The sequence below is a fragment of the Toxorhynchites rutilus genome, chromosome 1 (assembly GCF_029784135.1).
Source record: "Toxorhynchites rutilus septentrionalis strain SRP chromosome 1, ASM2978413v1, whole genome shotgun sequence".
In the NCBI taxonomy this organism is placed as follows: domain Eukaryota; kingdom Metazoa; phylum Arthropoda; class Insecta; order Diptera; family Culicidae; genus Toxorhynchites; species Toxorhynchites rutilus.
The window spans coordinates 104618912-104638942 of record NC_073744.1 but is presented as its reverse complement, the minus strand read 5'-3'; the positions used below and the strand labels follow the sequence as shown (position 1 = coordinate 104638942).

Sequence of the window (20031 nt, the reverse complement as noted above, 5' to 3'; positions counted from 1 at the left end):
TCTTCACTGTTCCATTTTTTCTCGCCTCGACTTTTTCTCGACATTTCTCGTTCTCGTTAGACAACACATTTCGGTGGGAACAAGAGCTCCCTCTTCTTTCATGTGTTTGCGATGCAGATTTCTCCCAGGCACCTTGGTTTTGAAATTTGTAGTTTCATAAAATATATATTTTTTTTTTCCAAAATATATGTTTTATTAAGGCACATAAGTTGTTAGCCTGACGGGGCCGGGAGTTCAATATTTTGACAATTTGTGTGTCACGACTATGTTAGTAATATGTAACCGATTACTCGCGGTAGGCTCGAGGTTAGTATTACAAAGATTTTCATAATTGGGAGTGTCTCCAGTGCTCTATGTGTATGTGTGGCCGACACAGGATACTTCCTATTGGGGTATCACTCACCATTAATCAGCGACGCCCCCCTAGTCTGTACCTCATATCAATCGTGGTGTTTAGAACACCAATTCATAACATTGCATATTATTTTAGGACGCAAGAAATCTTCAAAATGATGCAGTCATCCAACGTTCAACCTTGTCAGAACACGAACGAGGTGTTTTTTGCAAGAACTTTTAACTCGATGGTTGTTTGAGCTGAGTGAAAAACCATAAATCGATTCGCGCGGCAACCAAAAGTGGTTATAAATTTGCATGTGAAGAATAATAATAATTTTACTGAACAATCGGGTAATGTTTACTGGTTTCGAAGAGCTATCAAAATTTCTCTTTTTACACATTAACCTTCCCGAGACCCATATCGACAATATATATAGAAGGAGAAATATCATATCATTTGACAACACGAGCATTGAACTTGTATTAATTCAATCCTTATTATCACCATAAATTTAGACTCCTCAGTTGACCCGTTGGGACTTATTTGTACACCCAATATGAAAAATGAGGGGCTCAAAATGGAAGTGAAATCAATTTTTCGAAAATTTCTTCACTGTTCCATTTTTTCTCGCCTCGACTTTTTCTCGACATTTCTCGTTCTCGTTAGGCAACACATTTCGGTGGGAACAAGAGCTCCCTCTTCTTTCATGTGTTTGCGATGCAGATTTCTCCCAGGCACCTTGGTTTTGAAATTTGTAGTTTCATAAAATATATATTTTTTTTTCCAAAATATATGTTTTATTAAGGCACATAAGGCGTTAGCCTGACGGGGCCGGGAGTTCAATATTTTGACAATTTGTGTGTCACGACTATGTTAGTAATATGTAACCGATTACTCGCGGTAGGCTCGAGGTTAGTATTAGAAAGATTTTCATAATTGGGAGTGTCTCCAGTGCTCTATGTGTATGTGTGGCCGACACAGGATACTTCCTATTGGGGTATAACTGACCATTAATCAGCGACGCCCCCCTAGTATGTACCTCATATCAATCGTGGTGCATCTCTCTTGACTCAAGGTTCATAAAATATATAATTTTATTCGTTTTCAGTGTAATGAATTGTTATGGAGTGCCCAAAAAGATTGATGCAAAACTCTCGTGAATCTATTAAAAATGACTGAGAAATATTTTTGAGTACAAGCTTGTATCTTCAGTGTCGAACAATCAGGACGAGGCATTTCCGTTGAGAGATATTTCGAGTGTTTGATAGTTTGATAGATTTGAAAGTTTCATATAATGTATTATTTTATTAATTGTGATGAATTGTTATGGAGTGCTCAAATCGATTGATGCATGAATGCCCTTCAGAAAATAACTGAGCAATAATTGTAAGTACATAAGCCGCCGCTTGTGTCGTCAATTCCAACCAGTCAGAACTGGGTATTTCCGTTAGCATAGGGGTTATTTTTAAATTGTTCGATAGTTATTTTCATGACATACATTCATTTATTCAATTAAAAATTGTTATGGAAATCGATTGACGCAAAAATCTCATCAATCCATCATGAAATGATTCAGCAATAGGCGTTTGAAATTGGATATTTTTCACGATGCTATCGATTTTGGTTTTTCAATTTGTACCCCCAATATGTTCCCGAAAGACGTAATCCTACGTCAAAATGAACAAGATTCATTTCGAGAGGTTCATCTGTCACTATGTTATTTGAGAAGTTTCATGACCTTTCGATTATTTGCTTGCTACAGTTCTTTAAGTGTACTACCTGAGCATTCGTATAAAAAATGGAAAAAAGGAATATCGTATTTTGATCAAACATTGTTTTGACGTAGGACTACGTCTTTCATTTCTATACCGGGGTGTAAAATCAAAGTTTCGAAAACGAAAGCGTTACGCCGGAGACCGAGATTTTGAGCGTTAATAGCTCCTAAACAACTGAACGAAATGGTATGATAAACACTTCATTCGAAAGATAAAATGTCTACGCGTTATATACTTGTTACTTTTTGATCCAAAAACTTGTTTCAATAGTCTTAAAATTGCTTTCAAAACAGGCTATTGAAATCACGAATCGGTATATAAGCGAGCGGCGCTCGGAAATCCACTCAGTTCTAATTGAACAGCGATTGGAGCATGTTGTCGCTGTTGCGGTGAAGCTCTTTATTTATCATGAAAGCGCGGATGAACGGTGTCACCAAGAGCCTGTTTGTGCACCCTAGGCCAGAAGGGAATCTATCAGGAGGAGAGTGATGCCACAAACGGTTCCCTGGGAAGACATCGCTATACACACATACACGCGCGGCTATTAACAGGTGGTTATCGAGTTGGCATTAACCACTGGTGGGCTTCCAGTATCGAGGAAAATGTGGAAATATCTAATCGTTACTGAAAATAATCTGCCAGTTCCTCTGGGAATTTTCAAAATATATTCATGTGAAAGAGTTTAATTGAATGTTTTCTATCCATGTTACACTGTGACCAAATATGTTTCAATCAAGTGCTATTAACAGGTGGTTATCGAGTTGGCATTAACCACTGGTGGGCTTCCAGTATCGAGGAAAATGTGGAAATATCTAATCGTTACTGAAAATAATCTGCCAGTTCCTCTGGGAATTTTCAAAATATATTCATGTGAAAGAGTTTAATTGAATGTTTTCTATCCATGTTACACTGTGACCAAATATGTTTCAATCAAGTGCTATTAACAGGTGGTTATCGAGTTGGCATTAACCACTGGTGGGCTTCCAGTATCGAGGAAAATGTGGAAATATCTAATCGTTACTGAAAATAATCTGCCAGTTCCTTTGGGAATTTTAAAAATATATTCATGTGAAAGAGTTTAATTGAATGTTTTCTATCCATGTAACACTGTGACCAAATATGTTTCAATCAAGTGCTATTAACAGGTGGTTATCGAGTTAGCATTAACCACTGGTGGGCTTCCAGTATCGAGGAAAATGTGGAAATATCTAATCGTTACTGAAAATAATCTGCCAGTTCCTTTGGGAATTTTCAAAATATATTCATGTGAAAGAGTTTAATTGAATGTTTTCTATCCATGTAACACTGTGACCAAATACATTTGGTTTTGTGGTTTTTCAATCAATCGCAATTAACAGGATAGCTTCAGAGGATTATTCTTCCCCATCAGTAGGATATTTCCGTATCCAATATTGTATGCGCCCGCAATCGATTATTGCTCAGTCGCCGAAAGTTCCGAGCTCAGAGAGTTCATTCCCCTCTAGTTTGCCTTCCAAATTGCCATCGTAAACCACACCTTCTCTCGATTCAATCACACACAAAAAGCATACTTAAGCGATATTCTGGTGGTGAGACACATTCATTTTTCGTGAGGACATCGACAAGACAACATCGTTGCCTAACGTGCTGGAGGAGGTGGACGGCGAAGGATCGACACATACACGCGCAGAACTCTTTCCGTTAGGATGCCATTCAGCATCGAGAAAGTTCCGGAAAGATCTTATCATTGCTGAAAAATAATCTGCCAGTTCCTTTGGGAATTTTCAAAATATATTCATGTGAAAGAGATTAATTGAATGTTTTCTATCCATGTAACACTGTGACCAAATATGTTTCAATCAAGTGCTATTAACAGGTGGTTATCGAGTTGGCATTAACCACTGGTGGGCTTCCAGTATCGAGGAAAATGTGGAAATAACTAATCGTTACTGAAAATAATCTGCCAGTTCCTCTGGGAATTTTCAAAATATATTCATGTGAAAGAGTTTAATTGAATGTTTTCTATCCATGTAACACTGTGACCAAATATGTTTCAATCAAGTGCTATTAACAGGTGGTTATCGAGTTGGCATTAACCACTGGTGGGCTTCCAGTATCGAGGAAAATGTGGAAATAACTAATCTTTACTGAAAATAATCTGCCAGTTCCTTTGGGAATTTTCAAAATATATTCATGTGAAAGAGTTTAATTGAATGTTTTCTATCCATGTAACACTGTGACCAAATATGTTTCAATCAAGTGCTATTAACAGGTGGTTATCGAGTTGGCATTAACCACTGGTGGGTTTCCAGTATCGAGGAAAATGTGGAAATATCTAATCGTTACTGAAAATAATCTGCCAGTTCCTCTGGGAATTTTCAAAATATATTCATGTGAAAGAGTTTAATTGAATGTTTTCTATCCATGTAACACTGTGACCAAATATGTTTCAATCAAGTGCTATTAACAGGTGGTTATCGAGTTGGCATTAACCACTGGTGGGCTTCCAGTATCGAGGAAAATGTGGAAATAACTAATCGTTACTGAAAATAATCTGCCAGTTCCTCTGGGAATTTTCAAAATATATTCATGTGAAAGAGTTTAATTGAATGTTTTCTATCCATGTAACACTGTGACCAAATATGTTTCAATCAAGTGCTATTAACAGGTGGTTATCGAGTTGGCATTAACCACTGGTGGGCTTCCAGTATCGAGGAAAATGTGGAAATAACTAATCGTTACTGAAAATAATCTGCCAGTTCCTCTGGGAATTTTCAAAATATATTCATGTGAAAGAGTTTAATTGAATGTTTTCTATTCATGTAACACTGTGACCAAATATGTTTCAATCAAGTGCTATTAACAGGTGGTTATCGAGTTGGCATTAACCACTGGTGGGCTTCCAGTATCGAGGAAAATGTGGAAATAACTAATCGTTACTGAAAATAATCTGCCAGTTCCTTTGGGAATTTTAAAAATATATTCATGTGAAAGAGTTTAATTGAATGTTTTCTATCCATGTAACACTGTGACCAAATATGTTTCAATCAAGTGCTATTAACAGGTGGTTATCGAGTTGGCATTAACCACTGGTGGGCTTCCAGTATCGAGGAAAATGTGGAAATATCTAATCGTTACTGAAAATAATCTGCCAGTTCCTTTGGGAATTTTCAAAATATATTCATGTGAAAGAGTTTAATTGAATGTTTTCTATCCATGTTACACTGTGACCAAATATGTTTCAATCAAGTGCTATTAACAGGTGGTTATCGAGTTGGCATTAACCACTGGTGGGCTTCCAGTATCGAGGAAAATGTGGAAATAACTAATCGTTACTGAAAATAATCTGCCAGTTCCTTTGGGAATTTTAAAAATATATTCATGTGAAAGAGTTTAATTGAATGTTTTCTATCCATGTAACACTGTGACCAAATATGTTTCAATCAAGTGCTATTAACAGGTGGTTATCGAGTTGGCATTAACCACTGGTGGGCTTCCAGTATCGAGGAAAATGTGGAAATATCTAATCGTTACTGAAAATAATCTGCCAGTTCCTTTGGGAATTTTCAAAATATATTCATGTGAAAGAGTTTAATTGAATGTTTTCTATCCATGTAACACTGTGACCGAATACTTTTGGTTTTGTGGTTTTTCATTCAATCGCAATTAACAGGATAGCTTCAGAAGATTATTCTTCCCCATCAGTAGGATATTTCCGTATCCAATATTGTATGCGCCCGCAATCGATTATTGCTCATTCGCCGAAAGTTCCGAGCTCAGAGAGTTCATTCCCCTCTAGTTTGCCTTCCAAATTGCCATCGTAAACCACACCTTCTCTCGATTCAATCACACACAAAAAGCATACTTAGGCGATATTCTGGTGGTGAGACACATTCATTTTTCGTGAGGACATCGACAAGACAACATCGCCTAACGTGCTGGAGGAGGTGGACGGCGAAGGATCGACACATACACGCGCAGAATTCTTTCCGTTTGGATGCCATTCAGCATCGAGAAAGTTCCGGAAAGATCTAATCATTGCTGGAAAATAATCTGCCAGTTCCTCTGGGAATTTAAAAATACATTCATGTGAAAGAGTTTATTTGAATGTTTTCTATCCATGTAACACTGTGACCAAATATTTTTCAATCAAGTACTATTAACAGGTGATTATCGAGTTGGCATTAACCACTAGTGGGCTTCCAGTATCGAGGAAAATGTGGAAATATCTAATCGTTACTGAAAATAATCTGCCAGTTCCTTTGGGAATTTTCAAAATATATTCATGTGAAAGAGTTTATTTTAATGTTTTCTATCCATGTAACACTGTGACCAAATACATTAGGTTTTGTGATTTTTCAATCAATCGCAATCAACAGGATAGCTTCTGAAGATTATTCTTCCCCATCAGTAGGATATTTCCGTATCCAATATTGGATGCATAAAACCTTGTGCCTCCAACGTAACGCTCTCGTTTTCGAAGTTCTCCAAATATTAATTCATTCAGAATGAATTCAGATTCAACTTCATACAAATGATCTATAAATCAACGATAGTCCTACGTCACCCTTGCGGTTATACCATAGATATAACCCACTTCCTGTTTTTTCATGGGAAAACTGCTGAACAATCAATACAGTGGTTGACGAAATGTTATTCCACTTCGAGAAAAACAGTTTATCGGCATTTGGGGCATGAAAAAGTTATCCACGCTATGGGTGCCGCGTTTGTTGACCATCGACCAAAAACAGCGGCGCGTTGATGACTCAACAGCCGGTTTGGCGTTGTTGAAGCGTAATCGTAATCGACTTCTTTCTATGTTTTGTGACAATGGAACGTTTCGCGTTACAGAAAGAGAGTTGACATGTTAGAAACTCGCTATACCAAGTGTATTGCCCTTGAAGTAAACTATGTTGATGAATAAATACAGCTTTGTCCAAAAAATTATTGTTTTCATTAAAAATCCCGGTACTTTTCAGCCCATGTAGTATTTTTAAAAAACGTTTGCGTGGGGCAGGTTGCAGTTCATGAATTCGTATTTCTGACACAACACTTCATTCTTTTTTGTGTCGAATGACAACATTAATTCGGAAATATACAAAACAAAGTGTCTCAGGAAACCGATTTCACCCTTCATCAAGTCCAATCATGTTCTAGCTAGCAGCCATTACAGCGTGAGTTGTTCTGCTGATTGTTGTAAGTAAATGAGACGGCTAACATTATGAATTATAATTCACAAATCAATTCCCGGGCATGATATTACATGGTTCTATAAACGATCAAAATTCGCAGGGCTTAATCAGCAAAACGATTATCGAGCTTATTAATAAATTGAATGGGACCTTCAGAACTGTTCTCTCACCAAACATGCTTCTGTATTTTCACTTATCTCAGTGTGATTTCCAGGAACAAACTTGGTTGTGAGGGGAAACGATAGAGAAGGTAAAACAAGCAATAGTTTCGTTGCCAACACCCAAGCCCAATCAGATGTAGAGTTCTGAGTTGGAAACAACTTTCATTTAGCGAAATCAAGCATAGCCGTTTTTTATTCGACGAGGTCAAACGGCAGCGTATTGAGTATACTTGAAATAAAGCTTTTTCTCCGCCAATCATGCCGGATTTAGTAAATAGATCATGCTTAAAATTGTTCCTATATTATCTCGAGGCAAAGTATATAATGGATATTAATTTTGCAAATATTGCAGTTATATACATTTCAGATCAACTACTACGTAACTTTTTCTATTCGATGATGCAACCGTTGATAAGCGGAGCAGACGAAAACAATCTCAACGATAGCGTGAGCCACCTTTCATTATCACAGCAGAAAGTGAAATTTTTAATACTAGTTCAACAGGTTTAATGTCAGGCGATCCCATCCCGAGTTAAATGAACGTTTCATATGTGGGAACGAGGAAAGTAGTGTATACGCATAACACTAGTCGCGTATGATGCAAACAATCTAGTTATCAATCATCGATGCGGAAAAGGAATTATTTTTATTGAGTAAATAGCTCAATAACTGAATAACTGAATACAGATTTCTGTCTGACGTATCCAATTCATTGGATTATTGTATCCAGGATTTGATGAAAGATCAACGAGAATTTTAAAATCATAAAAACTGAGATATTGTTGAATCCATCGGTACAATCAATCACATTGAAAATCATTTGGGGAAAAAAACGGGTGGGTAATGTCAGAGACATAACCGTAGAGACGTAGGACTACACACTACAATTTAAATAACTTATCAAATATCCTATTAGCAAAAATTACATCTCCAACGCTCTCAAAAACAACACCGACTACGTCACGTCATGGGATGATCCTATCGATCTTCCTCCATATTCCGATCGTTGCCAACTGATCGACTTGGAGACCCTATCCAGCAGGAAGGTCAACATGCAGCGCTTATTCGTCTTCGACTTGCTACGAGGCAATATTGACTGTACTGAACTTCTGGAACAAATCTCGTTCTATGTTCCACCTCGGCGTTTCCGGAGTTCGTCTCAGTTGGCACTTCCCCGTCACAGAACCAACTACGGCTACAACAATCCGTTCGACTTGTGTCTTCGTGTGATTAATAAAATCAGTGACGAATTTGATCTTAATATGTCCAAAAGCACATTTAAAATTAAGATAAAGATTATTGTCTAGATTATTATCCATTATTCAGTCTGTACGTTTAGGACGAAGACGGTGATAAATAATTAATAAATATTACCCGAATGCGACAGTTACCTGATTATAACAATTACCCGAATGCGAAACTGACCCGATATTTGTCTCGTACGTCATTCCCATTCAAAAAGTATTTTTCGTAGGTAGTGCAATTTGAAAAATAGTGGCGTTGAATAAAATCCTTTTCAAAATAATGAAAAGTGAAACCCCGAAAGCTGACAAGACTGATTCAGGCAACAATGAACGGTGTGCGGATCTCAGGTAAGTTGTCGGAATCATTTGAGACTCACAGAAGACTTCGGCGATGGACTCTCCTGTCTGCTCTTCAACGTGTCGCTGGAAGGTGTTATGCGGAGAGCGGGCTTCAATATGCGGGGCACGATTTTCAACAAGTCTAATCAGTTCATCTGCTTCGCCGACGACGTGGACATAATCGGAAGAAATCATGCGACGGTAGCCGGTATGTATATCCGACTGAAACACGAAGCAGGGCTGATTGGGCTTGGGATCAATGCGTCTAAGACTAAATACATGCTAGCAGGAGGGACTGATCTTAACAGAGTTCTTCTTGGTAGTAGTGTTGTGATCGACGGCGACGAGCTCAAGGTGGTAGAGGAATTTGTCTACCTTGGGCTCGTTGATAATAACTGACAACAACAACAGCCGTGAAATTCGAAGACGCATAGACAATGGAAGTCGTGTCTACTACGGGCTAATTCGACCGGTTGTTCTCTATGGGCTCGGCCGATGCTTGAAGAGAACTCAAAAGCGCTGGGTGTTTTCGAGCGCCGAGTGCTCAGAACAATATATGGTGGTGTACAGGAAAACGGAGTATGGAGAAGCAGAATGAACCACGAACTGGCGCAACTCTACGGCGAACCCAGCATCCAGAAAGTCGCCAAGACTGGACGAGTGCGACGAACAGGGCATGTTGCAAGATTGCCGGACAGTAGCCCTGCAAAGATGTTGTTCGCATCGAATCCGGTAGGAACAAGAAGGAGAGGAACCCAGCGAGCGAGGTGGTTAGACCAGGTGGAGCAGGACTTGGCAAGAATCGGTGCAGTTGAGTTGGAGTTGGAGAACTGCGGCCATGGATCGGGTTTATTGGAGAAGAGTAGTGAATCAGATCTAATCTCAATGGGATGTAACGTCATAGTAAACGAATAAAAAAAATCAATACTGAGTTGTTTGAGCAAGGTCTTCGAAAAGTTAGTACACAAGGTGTTGTACAACGTGTTATCTTCGATCATCTCCGATAGCCAGCATGGCTTCATGAAACATCGGAGTACCACGACTAACGTCATGTGTTACGTCACCTCTCTATCTCGTGAAATAGAGCTCAGGCGTCAAGTAGATTCGGTGTACATTGATTTCTCGAAGGCATTCGACACTGTTCCGCATATTACAGCTATCAACAAAATGAAGCATATGAGCTTTCCCGATTGGTTTATGGAGTGTGTAAGTTGTCAGCTTGAGTGCTTAGTGGCACACACAAAACTCCCTGTATGAATTCCTCAGGGACGGTTTACGAACGACTACGCGGTCAGGGAAACACCTAATCCGTGCAATCACGCTACCTTTTCACCCACTTCCTTAGCCTACACTCACCTGTCGTTTTCCCGGGAAGCTGGACCAGAATCGCGTGTAGACGATTCACTGGAGCTTTTCCAAAACCTCCAAAATGTCGTAGAGGTTTTCAACTCACTCGCGAACTTTTCGCTTATTCGCGAGCACTCGCGAAATCGTACCACCAAACTTCTTACTATCTTCGAAACCGATCATTTTTATTTTACGCGACTATTCGCTCTATTCATCGCGATTCTTTTGTATTCACGACTTCCCTTTCTTCAACGCGTGACACTCGGTTGACCATCCGATTCCAAGGTTTTTTTAGAAGTCTCTTGTTCTTAAGTTTCTGGGCATTCACCTTAGGTCCCGTGAATACCCCCTAGGCCCGTACTTAGGTACTAGGTACCCGTCGACATTCGCCCATAAAAATAGTGCCACCTAGTGGCCGGTGCCGATGTCCTCGGGCATGGGAAGTGTAGCATCATCTCGGCGTTGTGAGGCATGAAGTGGTGAACCATCACGCTTATCCACGCTCAGATATTTCCCATTTCATGTTTTTATATTCGTTATTCGACACAAGACGCGCTAGTTTTGTGCATCTCACCCAGGCACTTACACCAACAGTTACAAGTGGTTATGGTCGGACTTGACGGATCGTTCCGTGTATGTAATGGTTAATTATACAAAATCTAGACCATTCAGTATCACGTCTGGCGTACCTCAGGGTAGCGTCCTTGGCCCTCTGATCTTCAACCTCTTTGTCAACGACCTGTTTCACTGCTCTCTTCTTCTAAGCTTTCTTTTGCCGACGATCTGAAATTTTATCGGTACATCACCTCGCCCCTGGATCATGTCGCCTTGCAAGAAGATATAAACACAGTGCTAACATGGTGTGGCGATAACGGCTTGCAGCTCAATACTAAGAAGTGCAAGATCATATCCTTCAGTCGCCGTTACAACATTGCTTATCACGAATATTTTATGAAGAGGACTCGCTTGACCAGGTCAAATCTATCTGTGATTCAGGAGTGACCATTGACGCCAAACTCAGGTTCAACGAACATGTAGGAATCACAACCGCTAAAGCTTCCGCTACTCTTAGATTTATCCGCCGACACGCCTCCGATTTCACCGATATACACGTTTTGAAGACGATCTACTATTCTTTGGTGCGCAGTATACTGGAGTATGCTGCTTCCGTCTGGTGCCCATACTACACATCGCACATAATCAATATTGAACGCATACAGAGGAAGATCATACGGTTTGCACTACGTCACGTCATGGGATGATCCTATCGATCTTCCTCCTTATTCCGATCGTTGCCAACTGATCGACTTGGAGACCCTATCCAGCAGGAAGGTCAACATGCAGCGCTTATTCGTCTTCGACTTGCTACGAGGCAATATTGACTGTACTGAACTTCTGGAACAAATCTCGTTCTATGTTCCACCTCGGCGTTTCCGGAGTTCGTCTCAGTTGGCACTTCCCCGTCACAGAACCAACTACGGCTACAACAATCCGTTCGACTTGTGTCTTCGTGTGATTAATGAAATCAGTGACGAATTTGATCTTAATATGTCCAAAAGCACATTTAAAATTAAGATAAAGATTATTGTCTAGATTATTATCCATTATTCAGTCTGTACGTTTAGGACGAAGACGGTGATAAATAATTAATAAATATTACCCGAATGCGACAGTTACCTGATTATAACAGTTACCCGAATGCGAAACTGACCCGATATTTGTCTCGTACGTCATTCCCATTCAAAAAGTATTTTTCGTAGGTAGTGCAATTTGAAAAATAGTGGCGTTGAATAAAATCCTTTTCAAAATAATGAAATGGTAATGGTATTGTATTATAGAGACTTTAAACTTTTTCGGTTCATTCGTCTCTAGCCTTGAGAAAGGCCCTTTGAAAACACTACTGTATTTTACTCCAGCGCTACCACCTCCGCCCTCTTGCCTTGAGAAAGGCACTCGATCCCTCGCCGTCCAGCCCGTCCAGCAACGATGTTGTCCAGTTGGTGTCCACACAAAGAAATGAATAATGAAAAGTGAAACAATGCAGTTTTATAACGTACTAGCTGACCCGGAAAACTTCGTCCCGCCCAAAATGTGTTTTTTTTTGTGTTAACAATACCTTCAAACACGTTTTCTTACTAAGCGCAAGTTCATGAGTCCAATCGCAGAATTGTTCATTGATTGATCTTCTAATCGACCCCGTTGAATTTGTTGGATGGCACTAGCGATCCCACTGGAACTTTGGCCTTCTCAACGTAGGTATTACTTGCGTCATTTTTATTAGTAGTACTTAGTTGAGATTTCTATGCCGGATAAAACGCCTTGAATGTATTCTGGAATGGCAAGTTCTAGAATACGCGTGATAACAGTGCAAGCCGGAAGAAATTTCTTTGACGAAAAATTCCCCCGGCCAGAACGAGAATCGAACCGGATCATATGGAAGGATGTAGTCTGCGGAGGCTCTTAGTGCAAAATTAAAACTGATCGTCCGCTGTCACCGTTGCCGCCGTTGCCGCTACCCTAGAACAATGGCCTAAGCATATGAGCTCTGCTTCGCGGTTAGGACAAAAATGTTATTTTCGGAAAGCAACAGCCAAATTTATTTCATTCGACTGGCGGTTAAGTCACAAGGGGAGTGACTTAGAGTATAATTCATTGCTTGTATCCAAATTATATTCCGGAGTTACTCTGGTTGCTCCTTTTGATCGGAACCATTCAAGGAGCAAAAATTGGACCAATCAAAACGTGGCACATTGTGTATTTGGACAATGCTTGACATTTCACAATTGAATGGTTTGTTTAAGAAACCCACTAAAAAGTAACTTTTATGAAAATTGACTTTCTGGCAGTTTTTGAATATTTGAGGGTACCTACATTGACCATAAAAATTTCAGAAAAAGTTAGTTCTACGAACCTATGGTGAATTGGGGTTTCGAAAAGTCCTTTGTTTCACCACGGGAAGCACTGGGATAGATATACAATTTCATTCATTGTTTACCGATGTCGTAATAAGCATACACAACTCAACTTAATCGGAATGTCAGGATTCCGAACCGGACTAAGATTGGGCGATCTTGGAACGATCTTTAGAAGATCGATCTTTCCGTCTCCGATTTCCGATTTTTTTGGATCGATTCTTTATACCCCAAAAAATCGTGAAAATCGATATTTTCCTTCAGAATTCAGTAAAGATCGATTCTTTACTAACGATTTAATCAGTGAATCGATCCCTATGCCGTTTTGAGAATCGATCCGTCAAGATCGATCTTCTCCAAAAGATCGTCCAATCCTCACCCAAACACGATCCCGAAATGTAAGTGTGGTGTTCGGCTGATAACAGAAAACAAAGCAGCGTTCATAAAAAGGACAAGAATCAATGGAACGGCATACAAAAATACGAAGGGAAAGGTTCGAATCTGGTCATCGTCTAACGTCAGTCCTGGAGCAACAACTCTCCTTTAATGCAGAACATAAATTAAAAAGACCTATTTTTACTTGGTATGAGCATTATGAACATTAAAAATACATAAAATTGAATTAAATCACTACAAAACCGCTGAATATACTGCTGATTTCTCGTTTATTTGAGAAACCCCCTTAAGTCCACCAACTTGGAAGCGTTATATTATGAGCTTAACCTGTTATATTAATGAAGTAATGGTTCCAAATAATATGTTTTGGGTCTAATAATCGAACCTCATACCAACAAGGACTAGGTCAACATTTTGAGAAAAACTGTTTTTTGTCATTTTCTCCAAATGCGCCAAGTGGACTTATGGGGTTTCTCAAACAAATGATTCAATTATTCAATTGTTTATCTCAAGAAAAAATAGATCTTTTTCCTTGTGATAGATGCGTAGTAATATTTCCTATTAATTGATGAAAACATCTTTGCGATTCAGTGCCTAGATTTTCATTTTACCCCCTATATCTTTCGGTTAGACGTAGTCCTACGACAATATTACAAAGAAAAGTGTAGACTTAGCGAGAATTATCGCTTGTGATCCATTTCTCATCCTCAGTCACCTTCGCGCTGAATTGTAACTAATAATTAAGTTCCACCGAATTTTATTATGAAATGCTAAAGGAGAAGAAAAATGAATATATTATGAGAATCCAAAACACAAAACTACAGTCGAGGGATATGTAAATGCAAGTATAAAAAAGTGTGGGATGTTTTGGAGGAATTTTCTGTTCATTCATGAATTGCAGTTTGTTAGCAAATAATTGTTCAGTACTTATGTTGGAGAAACTTTATAATTTTCGGATGGTTCCCAAAGCGAAACTCGTGGAATGTGATGGAGTTTGCTTGAAGCTACAAATTTATTTGAATTAATTATAATTCACAAAAAAAAAAAAAAAAAAAAATATATATATATATATATATATATATATATATATATATATATATATATATAATGATTCTTACATTAAGTCCACCTCCAATTATAATTCCTTCAACAAATAGTTTAAATAACTCTTGACAATATAATTTTGTGAACAGGCCTGTAGTGAACAACACTTAACAATGAACGTTACTTTCATAATGGCTAGAAACAATCGTTTTTCTTCCGTAACTCTACGTTACATGTTTGAAGACGATTTAGGGTTACCAGCAATTCAACAAGCCTCCCCTCGTGTTGCTGGAAGTTCTGCCTCAGTAACACATCCTGTATCAACATCCAAAAGTGCAAGTTTTGTTGCTGGTCGATGAATCACTCCATGAGTAATCTGTACATCTGCTCGTCCTACTCGTCCGTCTTTGCCTGGAAATACTCGTATAACCTTTCCTCGAATCCATTTATTTCTGTGTGTTTCATCTGCAATAAGAACTAGTGACCCAACTGCAATGGGTTTCACATTCGCGAACCACTTCGTGCGACGGGTGATAGTGGGTAAGTATTCTTTTATCCACCGACGCCAAAAATGATCCAAAATATACTGAAGAAATTTCCAGCTATCCCTGAGCGCAGTTCTTTCGTCTGTTGGTGCTTTAATGGGCTGCCGTACACCATTAGAATTAAGCATAATAAAATGATTTGGAGTCAATGATTCTTCGTCCGAGCCCTCGATTGGCATATATGTTAATAGTCTCGAATTAACCATGTATTCAGCTTCAACTAAAAGAGTTGAAAAGGTCTCCTCATCCAGAATTCGTTGAGTGGGAAGAGAATTCAATGCAGTTTTAATTGACCGAACCATTCTCTTCCAACAGCCTCCCATGTGAGGTGCACCTGGAGGGTAGAATCGCCAAATTGTGTTTGTGTCAGTGAATGTGCTGCTCAATTCATTATTGATTTCTTTTATTTCTTGTTTCAGTTTCCTGCTGGCTCCTATAAAATTGGTTCCTTGGTCGCTGAATATTTCCGATGGTGCTCCTCTTCGTGCAATGAAGCGTCGTATAGCCTTTTTGCACGAATCCGTGGACAAAGTTGCAACGATTTCCAGATGGACTGCGCGCACTGTTAAACAGGTGAATAGCGCCACCCATCGCTTCACTGTAGCTCTTCCCTGTTTTACAGGGTAGGGGCCAAATAATCCAACCCTGTGAATGTGAAAGGTCGAATGAACGGCTGTAATCGAGCAGCGGGCAAGGGGCTCATCTTCGGTGCCCTAGGAACGGCTTTGTGTATTATGCACCACCCACATTTGCTGCTTATTTTACGCACTTCTACACGTAGCTCTGACATATGGTATTTTTGACGGATTTCATTAATCACGGTCTCGTTATTTGCGTGACGGTAATACACATGATACCATTTCAAAAGTAATCCAGCACAGTGATGTCGTTTTGGTATTATAATGGGAAACTTTAAATCGTAAGGAGCAAATGGTGCTGCTTCTATCCGGCCGGAAACTCTCATCACGCTATTCTCATCCAAAAATGGGGAGAGTTTGAATATTCGACTTACTTTGTTCAAGCTCTGTTGTTGTTCTGAAGGAAGCGTCTCGTTTCTCTTCAAGGTTATCATTTCGTCAGGAAATGCCTTGAGCTGAACAAGCCGCCAAATGATATTCTCAGCTCGTTTAAGCTCATCACCATTAAGTCCGGTTTTCTTAGGATTATGTCCGTTCCGACGATGCCAGCAAGACTTAGCATTTTCAAGAAATCGACAAATATATGCCACACTTCTGACTAAACGTTGCCATTGTGAAAATCGATCGAATTCTACTATAGATTCAATGCTCAGGTTACGGGAAACATGAACAGATCTCAGCTCTTCGCAGGTGTTCGGTGGGGGAGGGTGAAATGATGGCCATTCACTTTCATTTTCGTATAGAAATTCAGGCCCAGCAAACCAGCGACAATTTGAATTAAATGTTGGTCCTTTGCCCCATTTTGTGGCTTCGTCTGCCACATTCAAACGTGTAGGAAGCCATCTCCAATCTTTATTGATGTTTCATTCAGTATTTCACTGACACGATATGCCACAAATTGACGATATCTTCGTTGATCCGACTGTACCACGATAGGACTGTACTGGAGTCGCTCCACATTATTCGTCGTTTAATTGGTAAACTGTGATCTTCTTCTATAGTCTTCGCTAATCTAGCTCCAATAACAGCCGCAAGTAGCTCTAAGCGCGGTATTGATAATGGTTTAAGGGGAGCAACCTTTGTTTTAGAAGCGACGAGTACACAACGAATTTCACCGTGGTCTATAATCCTGAAGTAACCAACCGCAGAAAACGCCTCCTCACTAGCATCAAAAAAATGTGCAATTTCATAGAATCAAAACTGGCAGGCGTGTACCCTGGGAAGTAACATCGGGGTAATCTCACCCGCTCGATGTCTCGGAGCACGGTTAGCCACTGTTGCCAACGAGTAAAAATATGTTCCGAAATGTTCTCATCCCAATCTGTTTTCGATCGCCAAATTTCCTGGATGATCACTTTACCGTGAATAATGAATGGAGAAACAAATCCTAAGGGATCGAAAACACTCATGACGACCTTTAGGACACTCCTTTTCTCAATGATTGCAATTTGTCGGGTAGTGTGAGTAGAAATGTCAACACATCTTCAGTGGGGACCCATATCATCCCTAATACGCGCTCCGTGGTATTGTTATTGCCTATCGAAATTGATTTCGTATTCGCTGGATTGATTTCTCCCAACTGTTGCAGAACACTGTTGGAATTAGATAGCCAGTTTCTTATTTGAAAGCCTGCTTTGCTATGGATAAGCTTAATTTCACGAGCCAGCTTGACCGCTTCTTCTTCCGTATCAACGCTATCCAAGCAATCGTCCACATAGTGGTTAGTTTTGATGGACATTGCAGCTCTGGGATACATTATTTGGTATTCATCCGCATTAATATTTTTGATATATTGGGCCGAACAGGGTGAACACGTCGAGCCAAATGTTGCCACATCCATACAAAAAACTTCGATAGGACTCGTGGAACTATTCCTCCACAAAAAAAGGTGCGCAGAACGATCAGATTCCCGTATCACAATTTGATGGAACATCTCTTGGATGTCTCCGTTTATAGCTACTGCTCGCTGTCGATAACGGAAGAGAACTCCTGGAAGTGATGTTAGCAAGTCGGGACCTTTTAACAATTGCGAGTTTAGACAGACTCCGTTCATCTTAGCTGCAGCATCCCATACGACACGGACTTTGGACGGTTTTTTAGGGTTTAGTACCACGTTTATTGGAAGAAATCATGTACGTTTCGCATCAAACCTAGACATTTCAAAGGAAGATACCTTATGCGCATATCCTTTAGTTTGATAATCATCAATTAAGCGCCTCACAGCATTGTATAAATTTGGACTTTTCTCTAATCTTTTTTCAAGGCATTTCAATCTTTTTTCAGCCATCATTCGATTATAAGGAAACTCCACAATATTTTATAATTAATAGGAAGACCTCTTAAATAGGTGAACGTTTTTGATAATTTTCCATAATCAACGGACTGCTCTGGATGCTGTAGATTTTCTACGGTGCGGACATCCGTAGCTGTATATATTTTATTGCTTTTCAACCCGGATATTGATATATTTACACGTTGCGATCTCTCAATGAATTTGGTCACTCCTGACGTCCATTGCATGCACAATGGTGCACTTTCGCCTCTCGTACCGAGTTGTTCTGCAATTGCCTGGTCTACCATCGTTATTGAAGAGCCGTTATCAAGAAAGGCGAACGTATCTATGGAACCCATTTTACCATGAAGTGTAACTGGTAGTATACGGAAAAGAATGAGCTCGGATGGTTGTCGATGTAACGAAACAATTCCACTTTCCACAGATGGAGGAGCTGAATTATCGGGTTTCCCAGGATGCAATAATCGGGAATGACGAGAAGGGCACCCACCGATTCCGCAAACCCCTACTTTGCATGGCCAACGTTTATGAGAAATTAAACATCGTCTACATAGACGAAGCTCTTCGACTGTATTCCAACGATCTTGTAAACTCATTGTTTTAAATTCAATGCAATCGCGTACCAAATGACCTCTTTCATCGCATATTGGACATCGTTCAGAGTGGGTTTTTATTCTGTAATCGTCGTTGTGAAATTGGTTTGTATTTTCTTCTTGTGTGTGGAAATTTACATATCCTTTTTCTTTGCCAGTCGCTATCGTCACATTACTCACGGCTGCTACTATTGTTGTCATATAATCACCAAATGTGCCCAAATCCGCACCAGGATTCCGCTGTTGGTGAAGAGCCCAGTCAAGTTTTATATTGGGAGGAAGCTTATCAACTAATTCCTGAAGAAGAGTAGGATTATTAGATGTGCCTCCATTCCAACCGCACGCAAATGACCGCATAAATTTTGAACTGTTAGACCATAATTTATCAGCGTATCCAGTTTATCTGGTCTAGGTGCAGCTGTTGCACGTACTTTATTCAGGAGACTATGCACTATTTTCTCAGGATTTCCATACAACATTTGTAACGTGGTTATCGCTTTAGGGACTGATGACGGATGTAATAGCAAACTGCTAACAGCTTCTTTGGCTCGTCCTCTCAGGCACTCCTGGAGACGAGGTAAATTCTGTTCGTTACTATAGCCACACATGTTCGTTGAATGTATGTAGCTACTGTAGAAAATAGACCAATCGCTGCAGTTGCCATCAAATGTAGGTAAACTTCGAGGAACAACTTGACGTGCTGCAAGTTGTTGCGGAGAAGGAATTTGGAATTCACCAGTAATGGGTAATGTACCCGATTAAATACAGTTCCCTGAATTTAACATCGCTGTAGAATTACCGCCGTTAGGGAGAACCGGAGGTACGTATGGTGGGAAACGAGAGTCTACAGTACGTCCTCCATAGGGTGTCTGATTCAATCCCGAACATTGTGCTTTATTTTCGTAAACATTCAGAAGTGTCGACATAGGCAAAGCATTGAATACTTTCGTTTGTTTATTTATTAATGAAGTGTCAACTAAATCAGGAGCGTTTAAGACAGTAGAATGCATCTGTCTTGTCAACTGTTCATTTGACACATGTTGGTTACTCTGTCGAGGATGTAAATATTGTTTTTGTGAATTCTCTGGAAACTGCTTTCTTTCGCGTAACTCTTCGTGGTACTGCATCTGCTGCTTACTGCCAACCTTTAATATATATATATATATATATATATATATATATATATATATATATATATATATATATATATATATATATATATATATATATATAATG

At 39.5% G+C, this 20031-nt stretch overlaps 1 protein-coding gene across 3 annotated transcripts in view; it reads left to right on the top strand.

The window, feature by feature from the left end:
* LOC129768687 (uncharacterized) overlaps window positions 1–20031 on the top strand; it is a 109621-nt gene that overhangs the window by 52158 nt on the left and 37432 nt on the right. The window contains exon 2 of one of the 3 annotated variants that reach the window (XM_055770490.1): window positions 15691–15844. The exons of the other annotated variants lie outside the window; for them this stretch is intronic. The gene's annotated coding sequence lies outside the window, so the exon portion shown is untranslated. The remainder of the gene's footprint in view (window positions 1–15690; window positions 15845–20031) is intronic. 3 annotated transcript variants of the gene reach the window in all.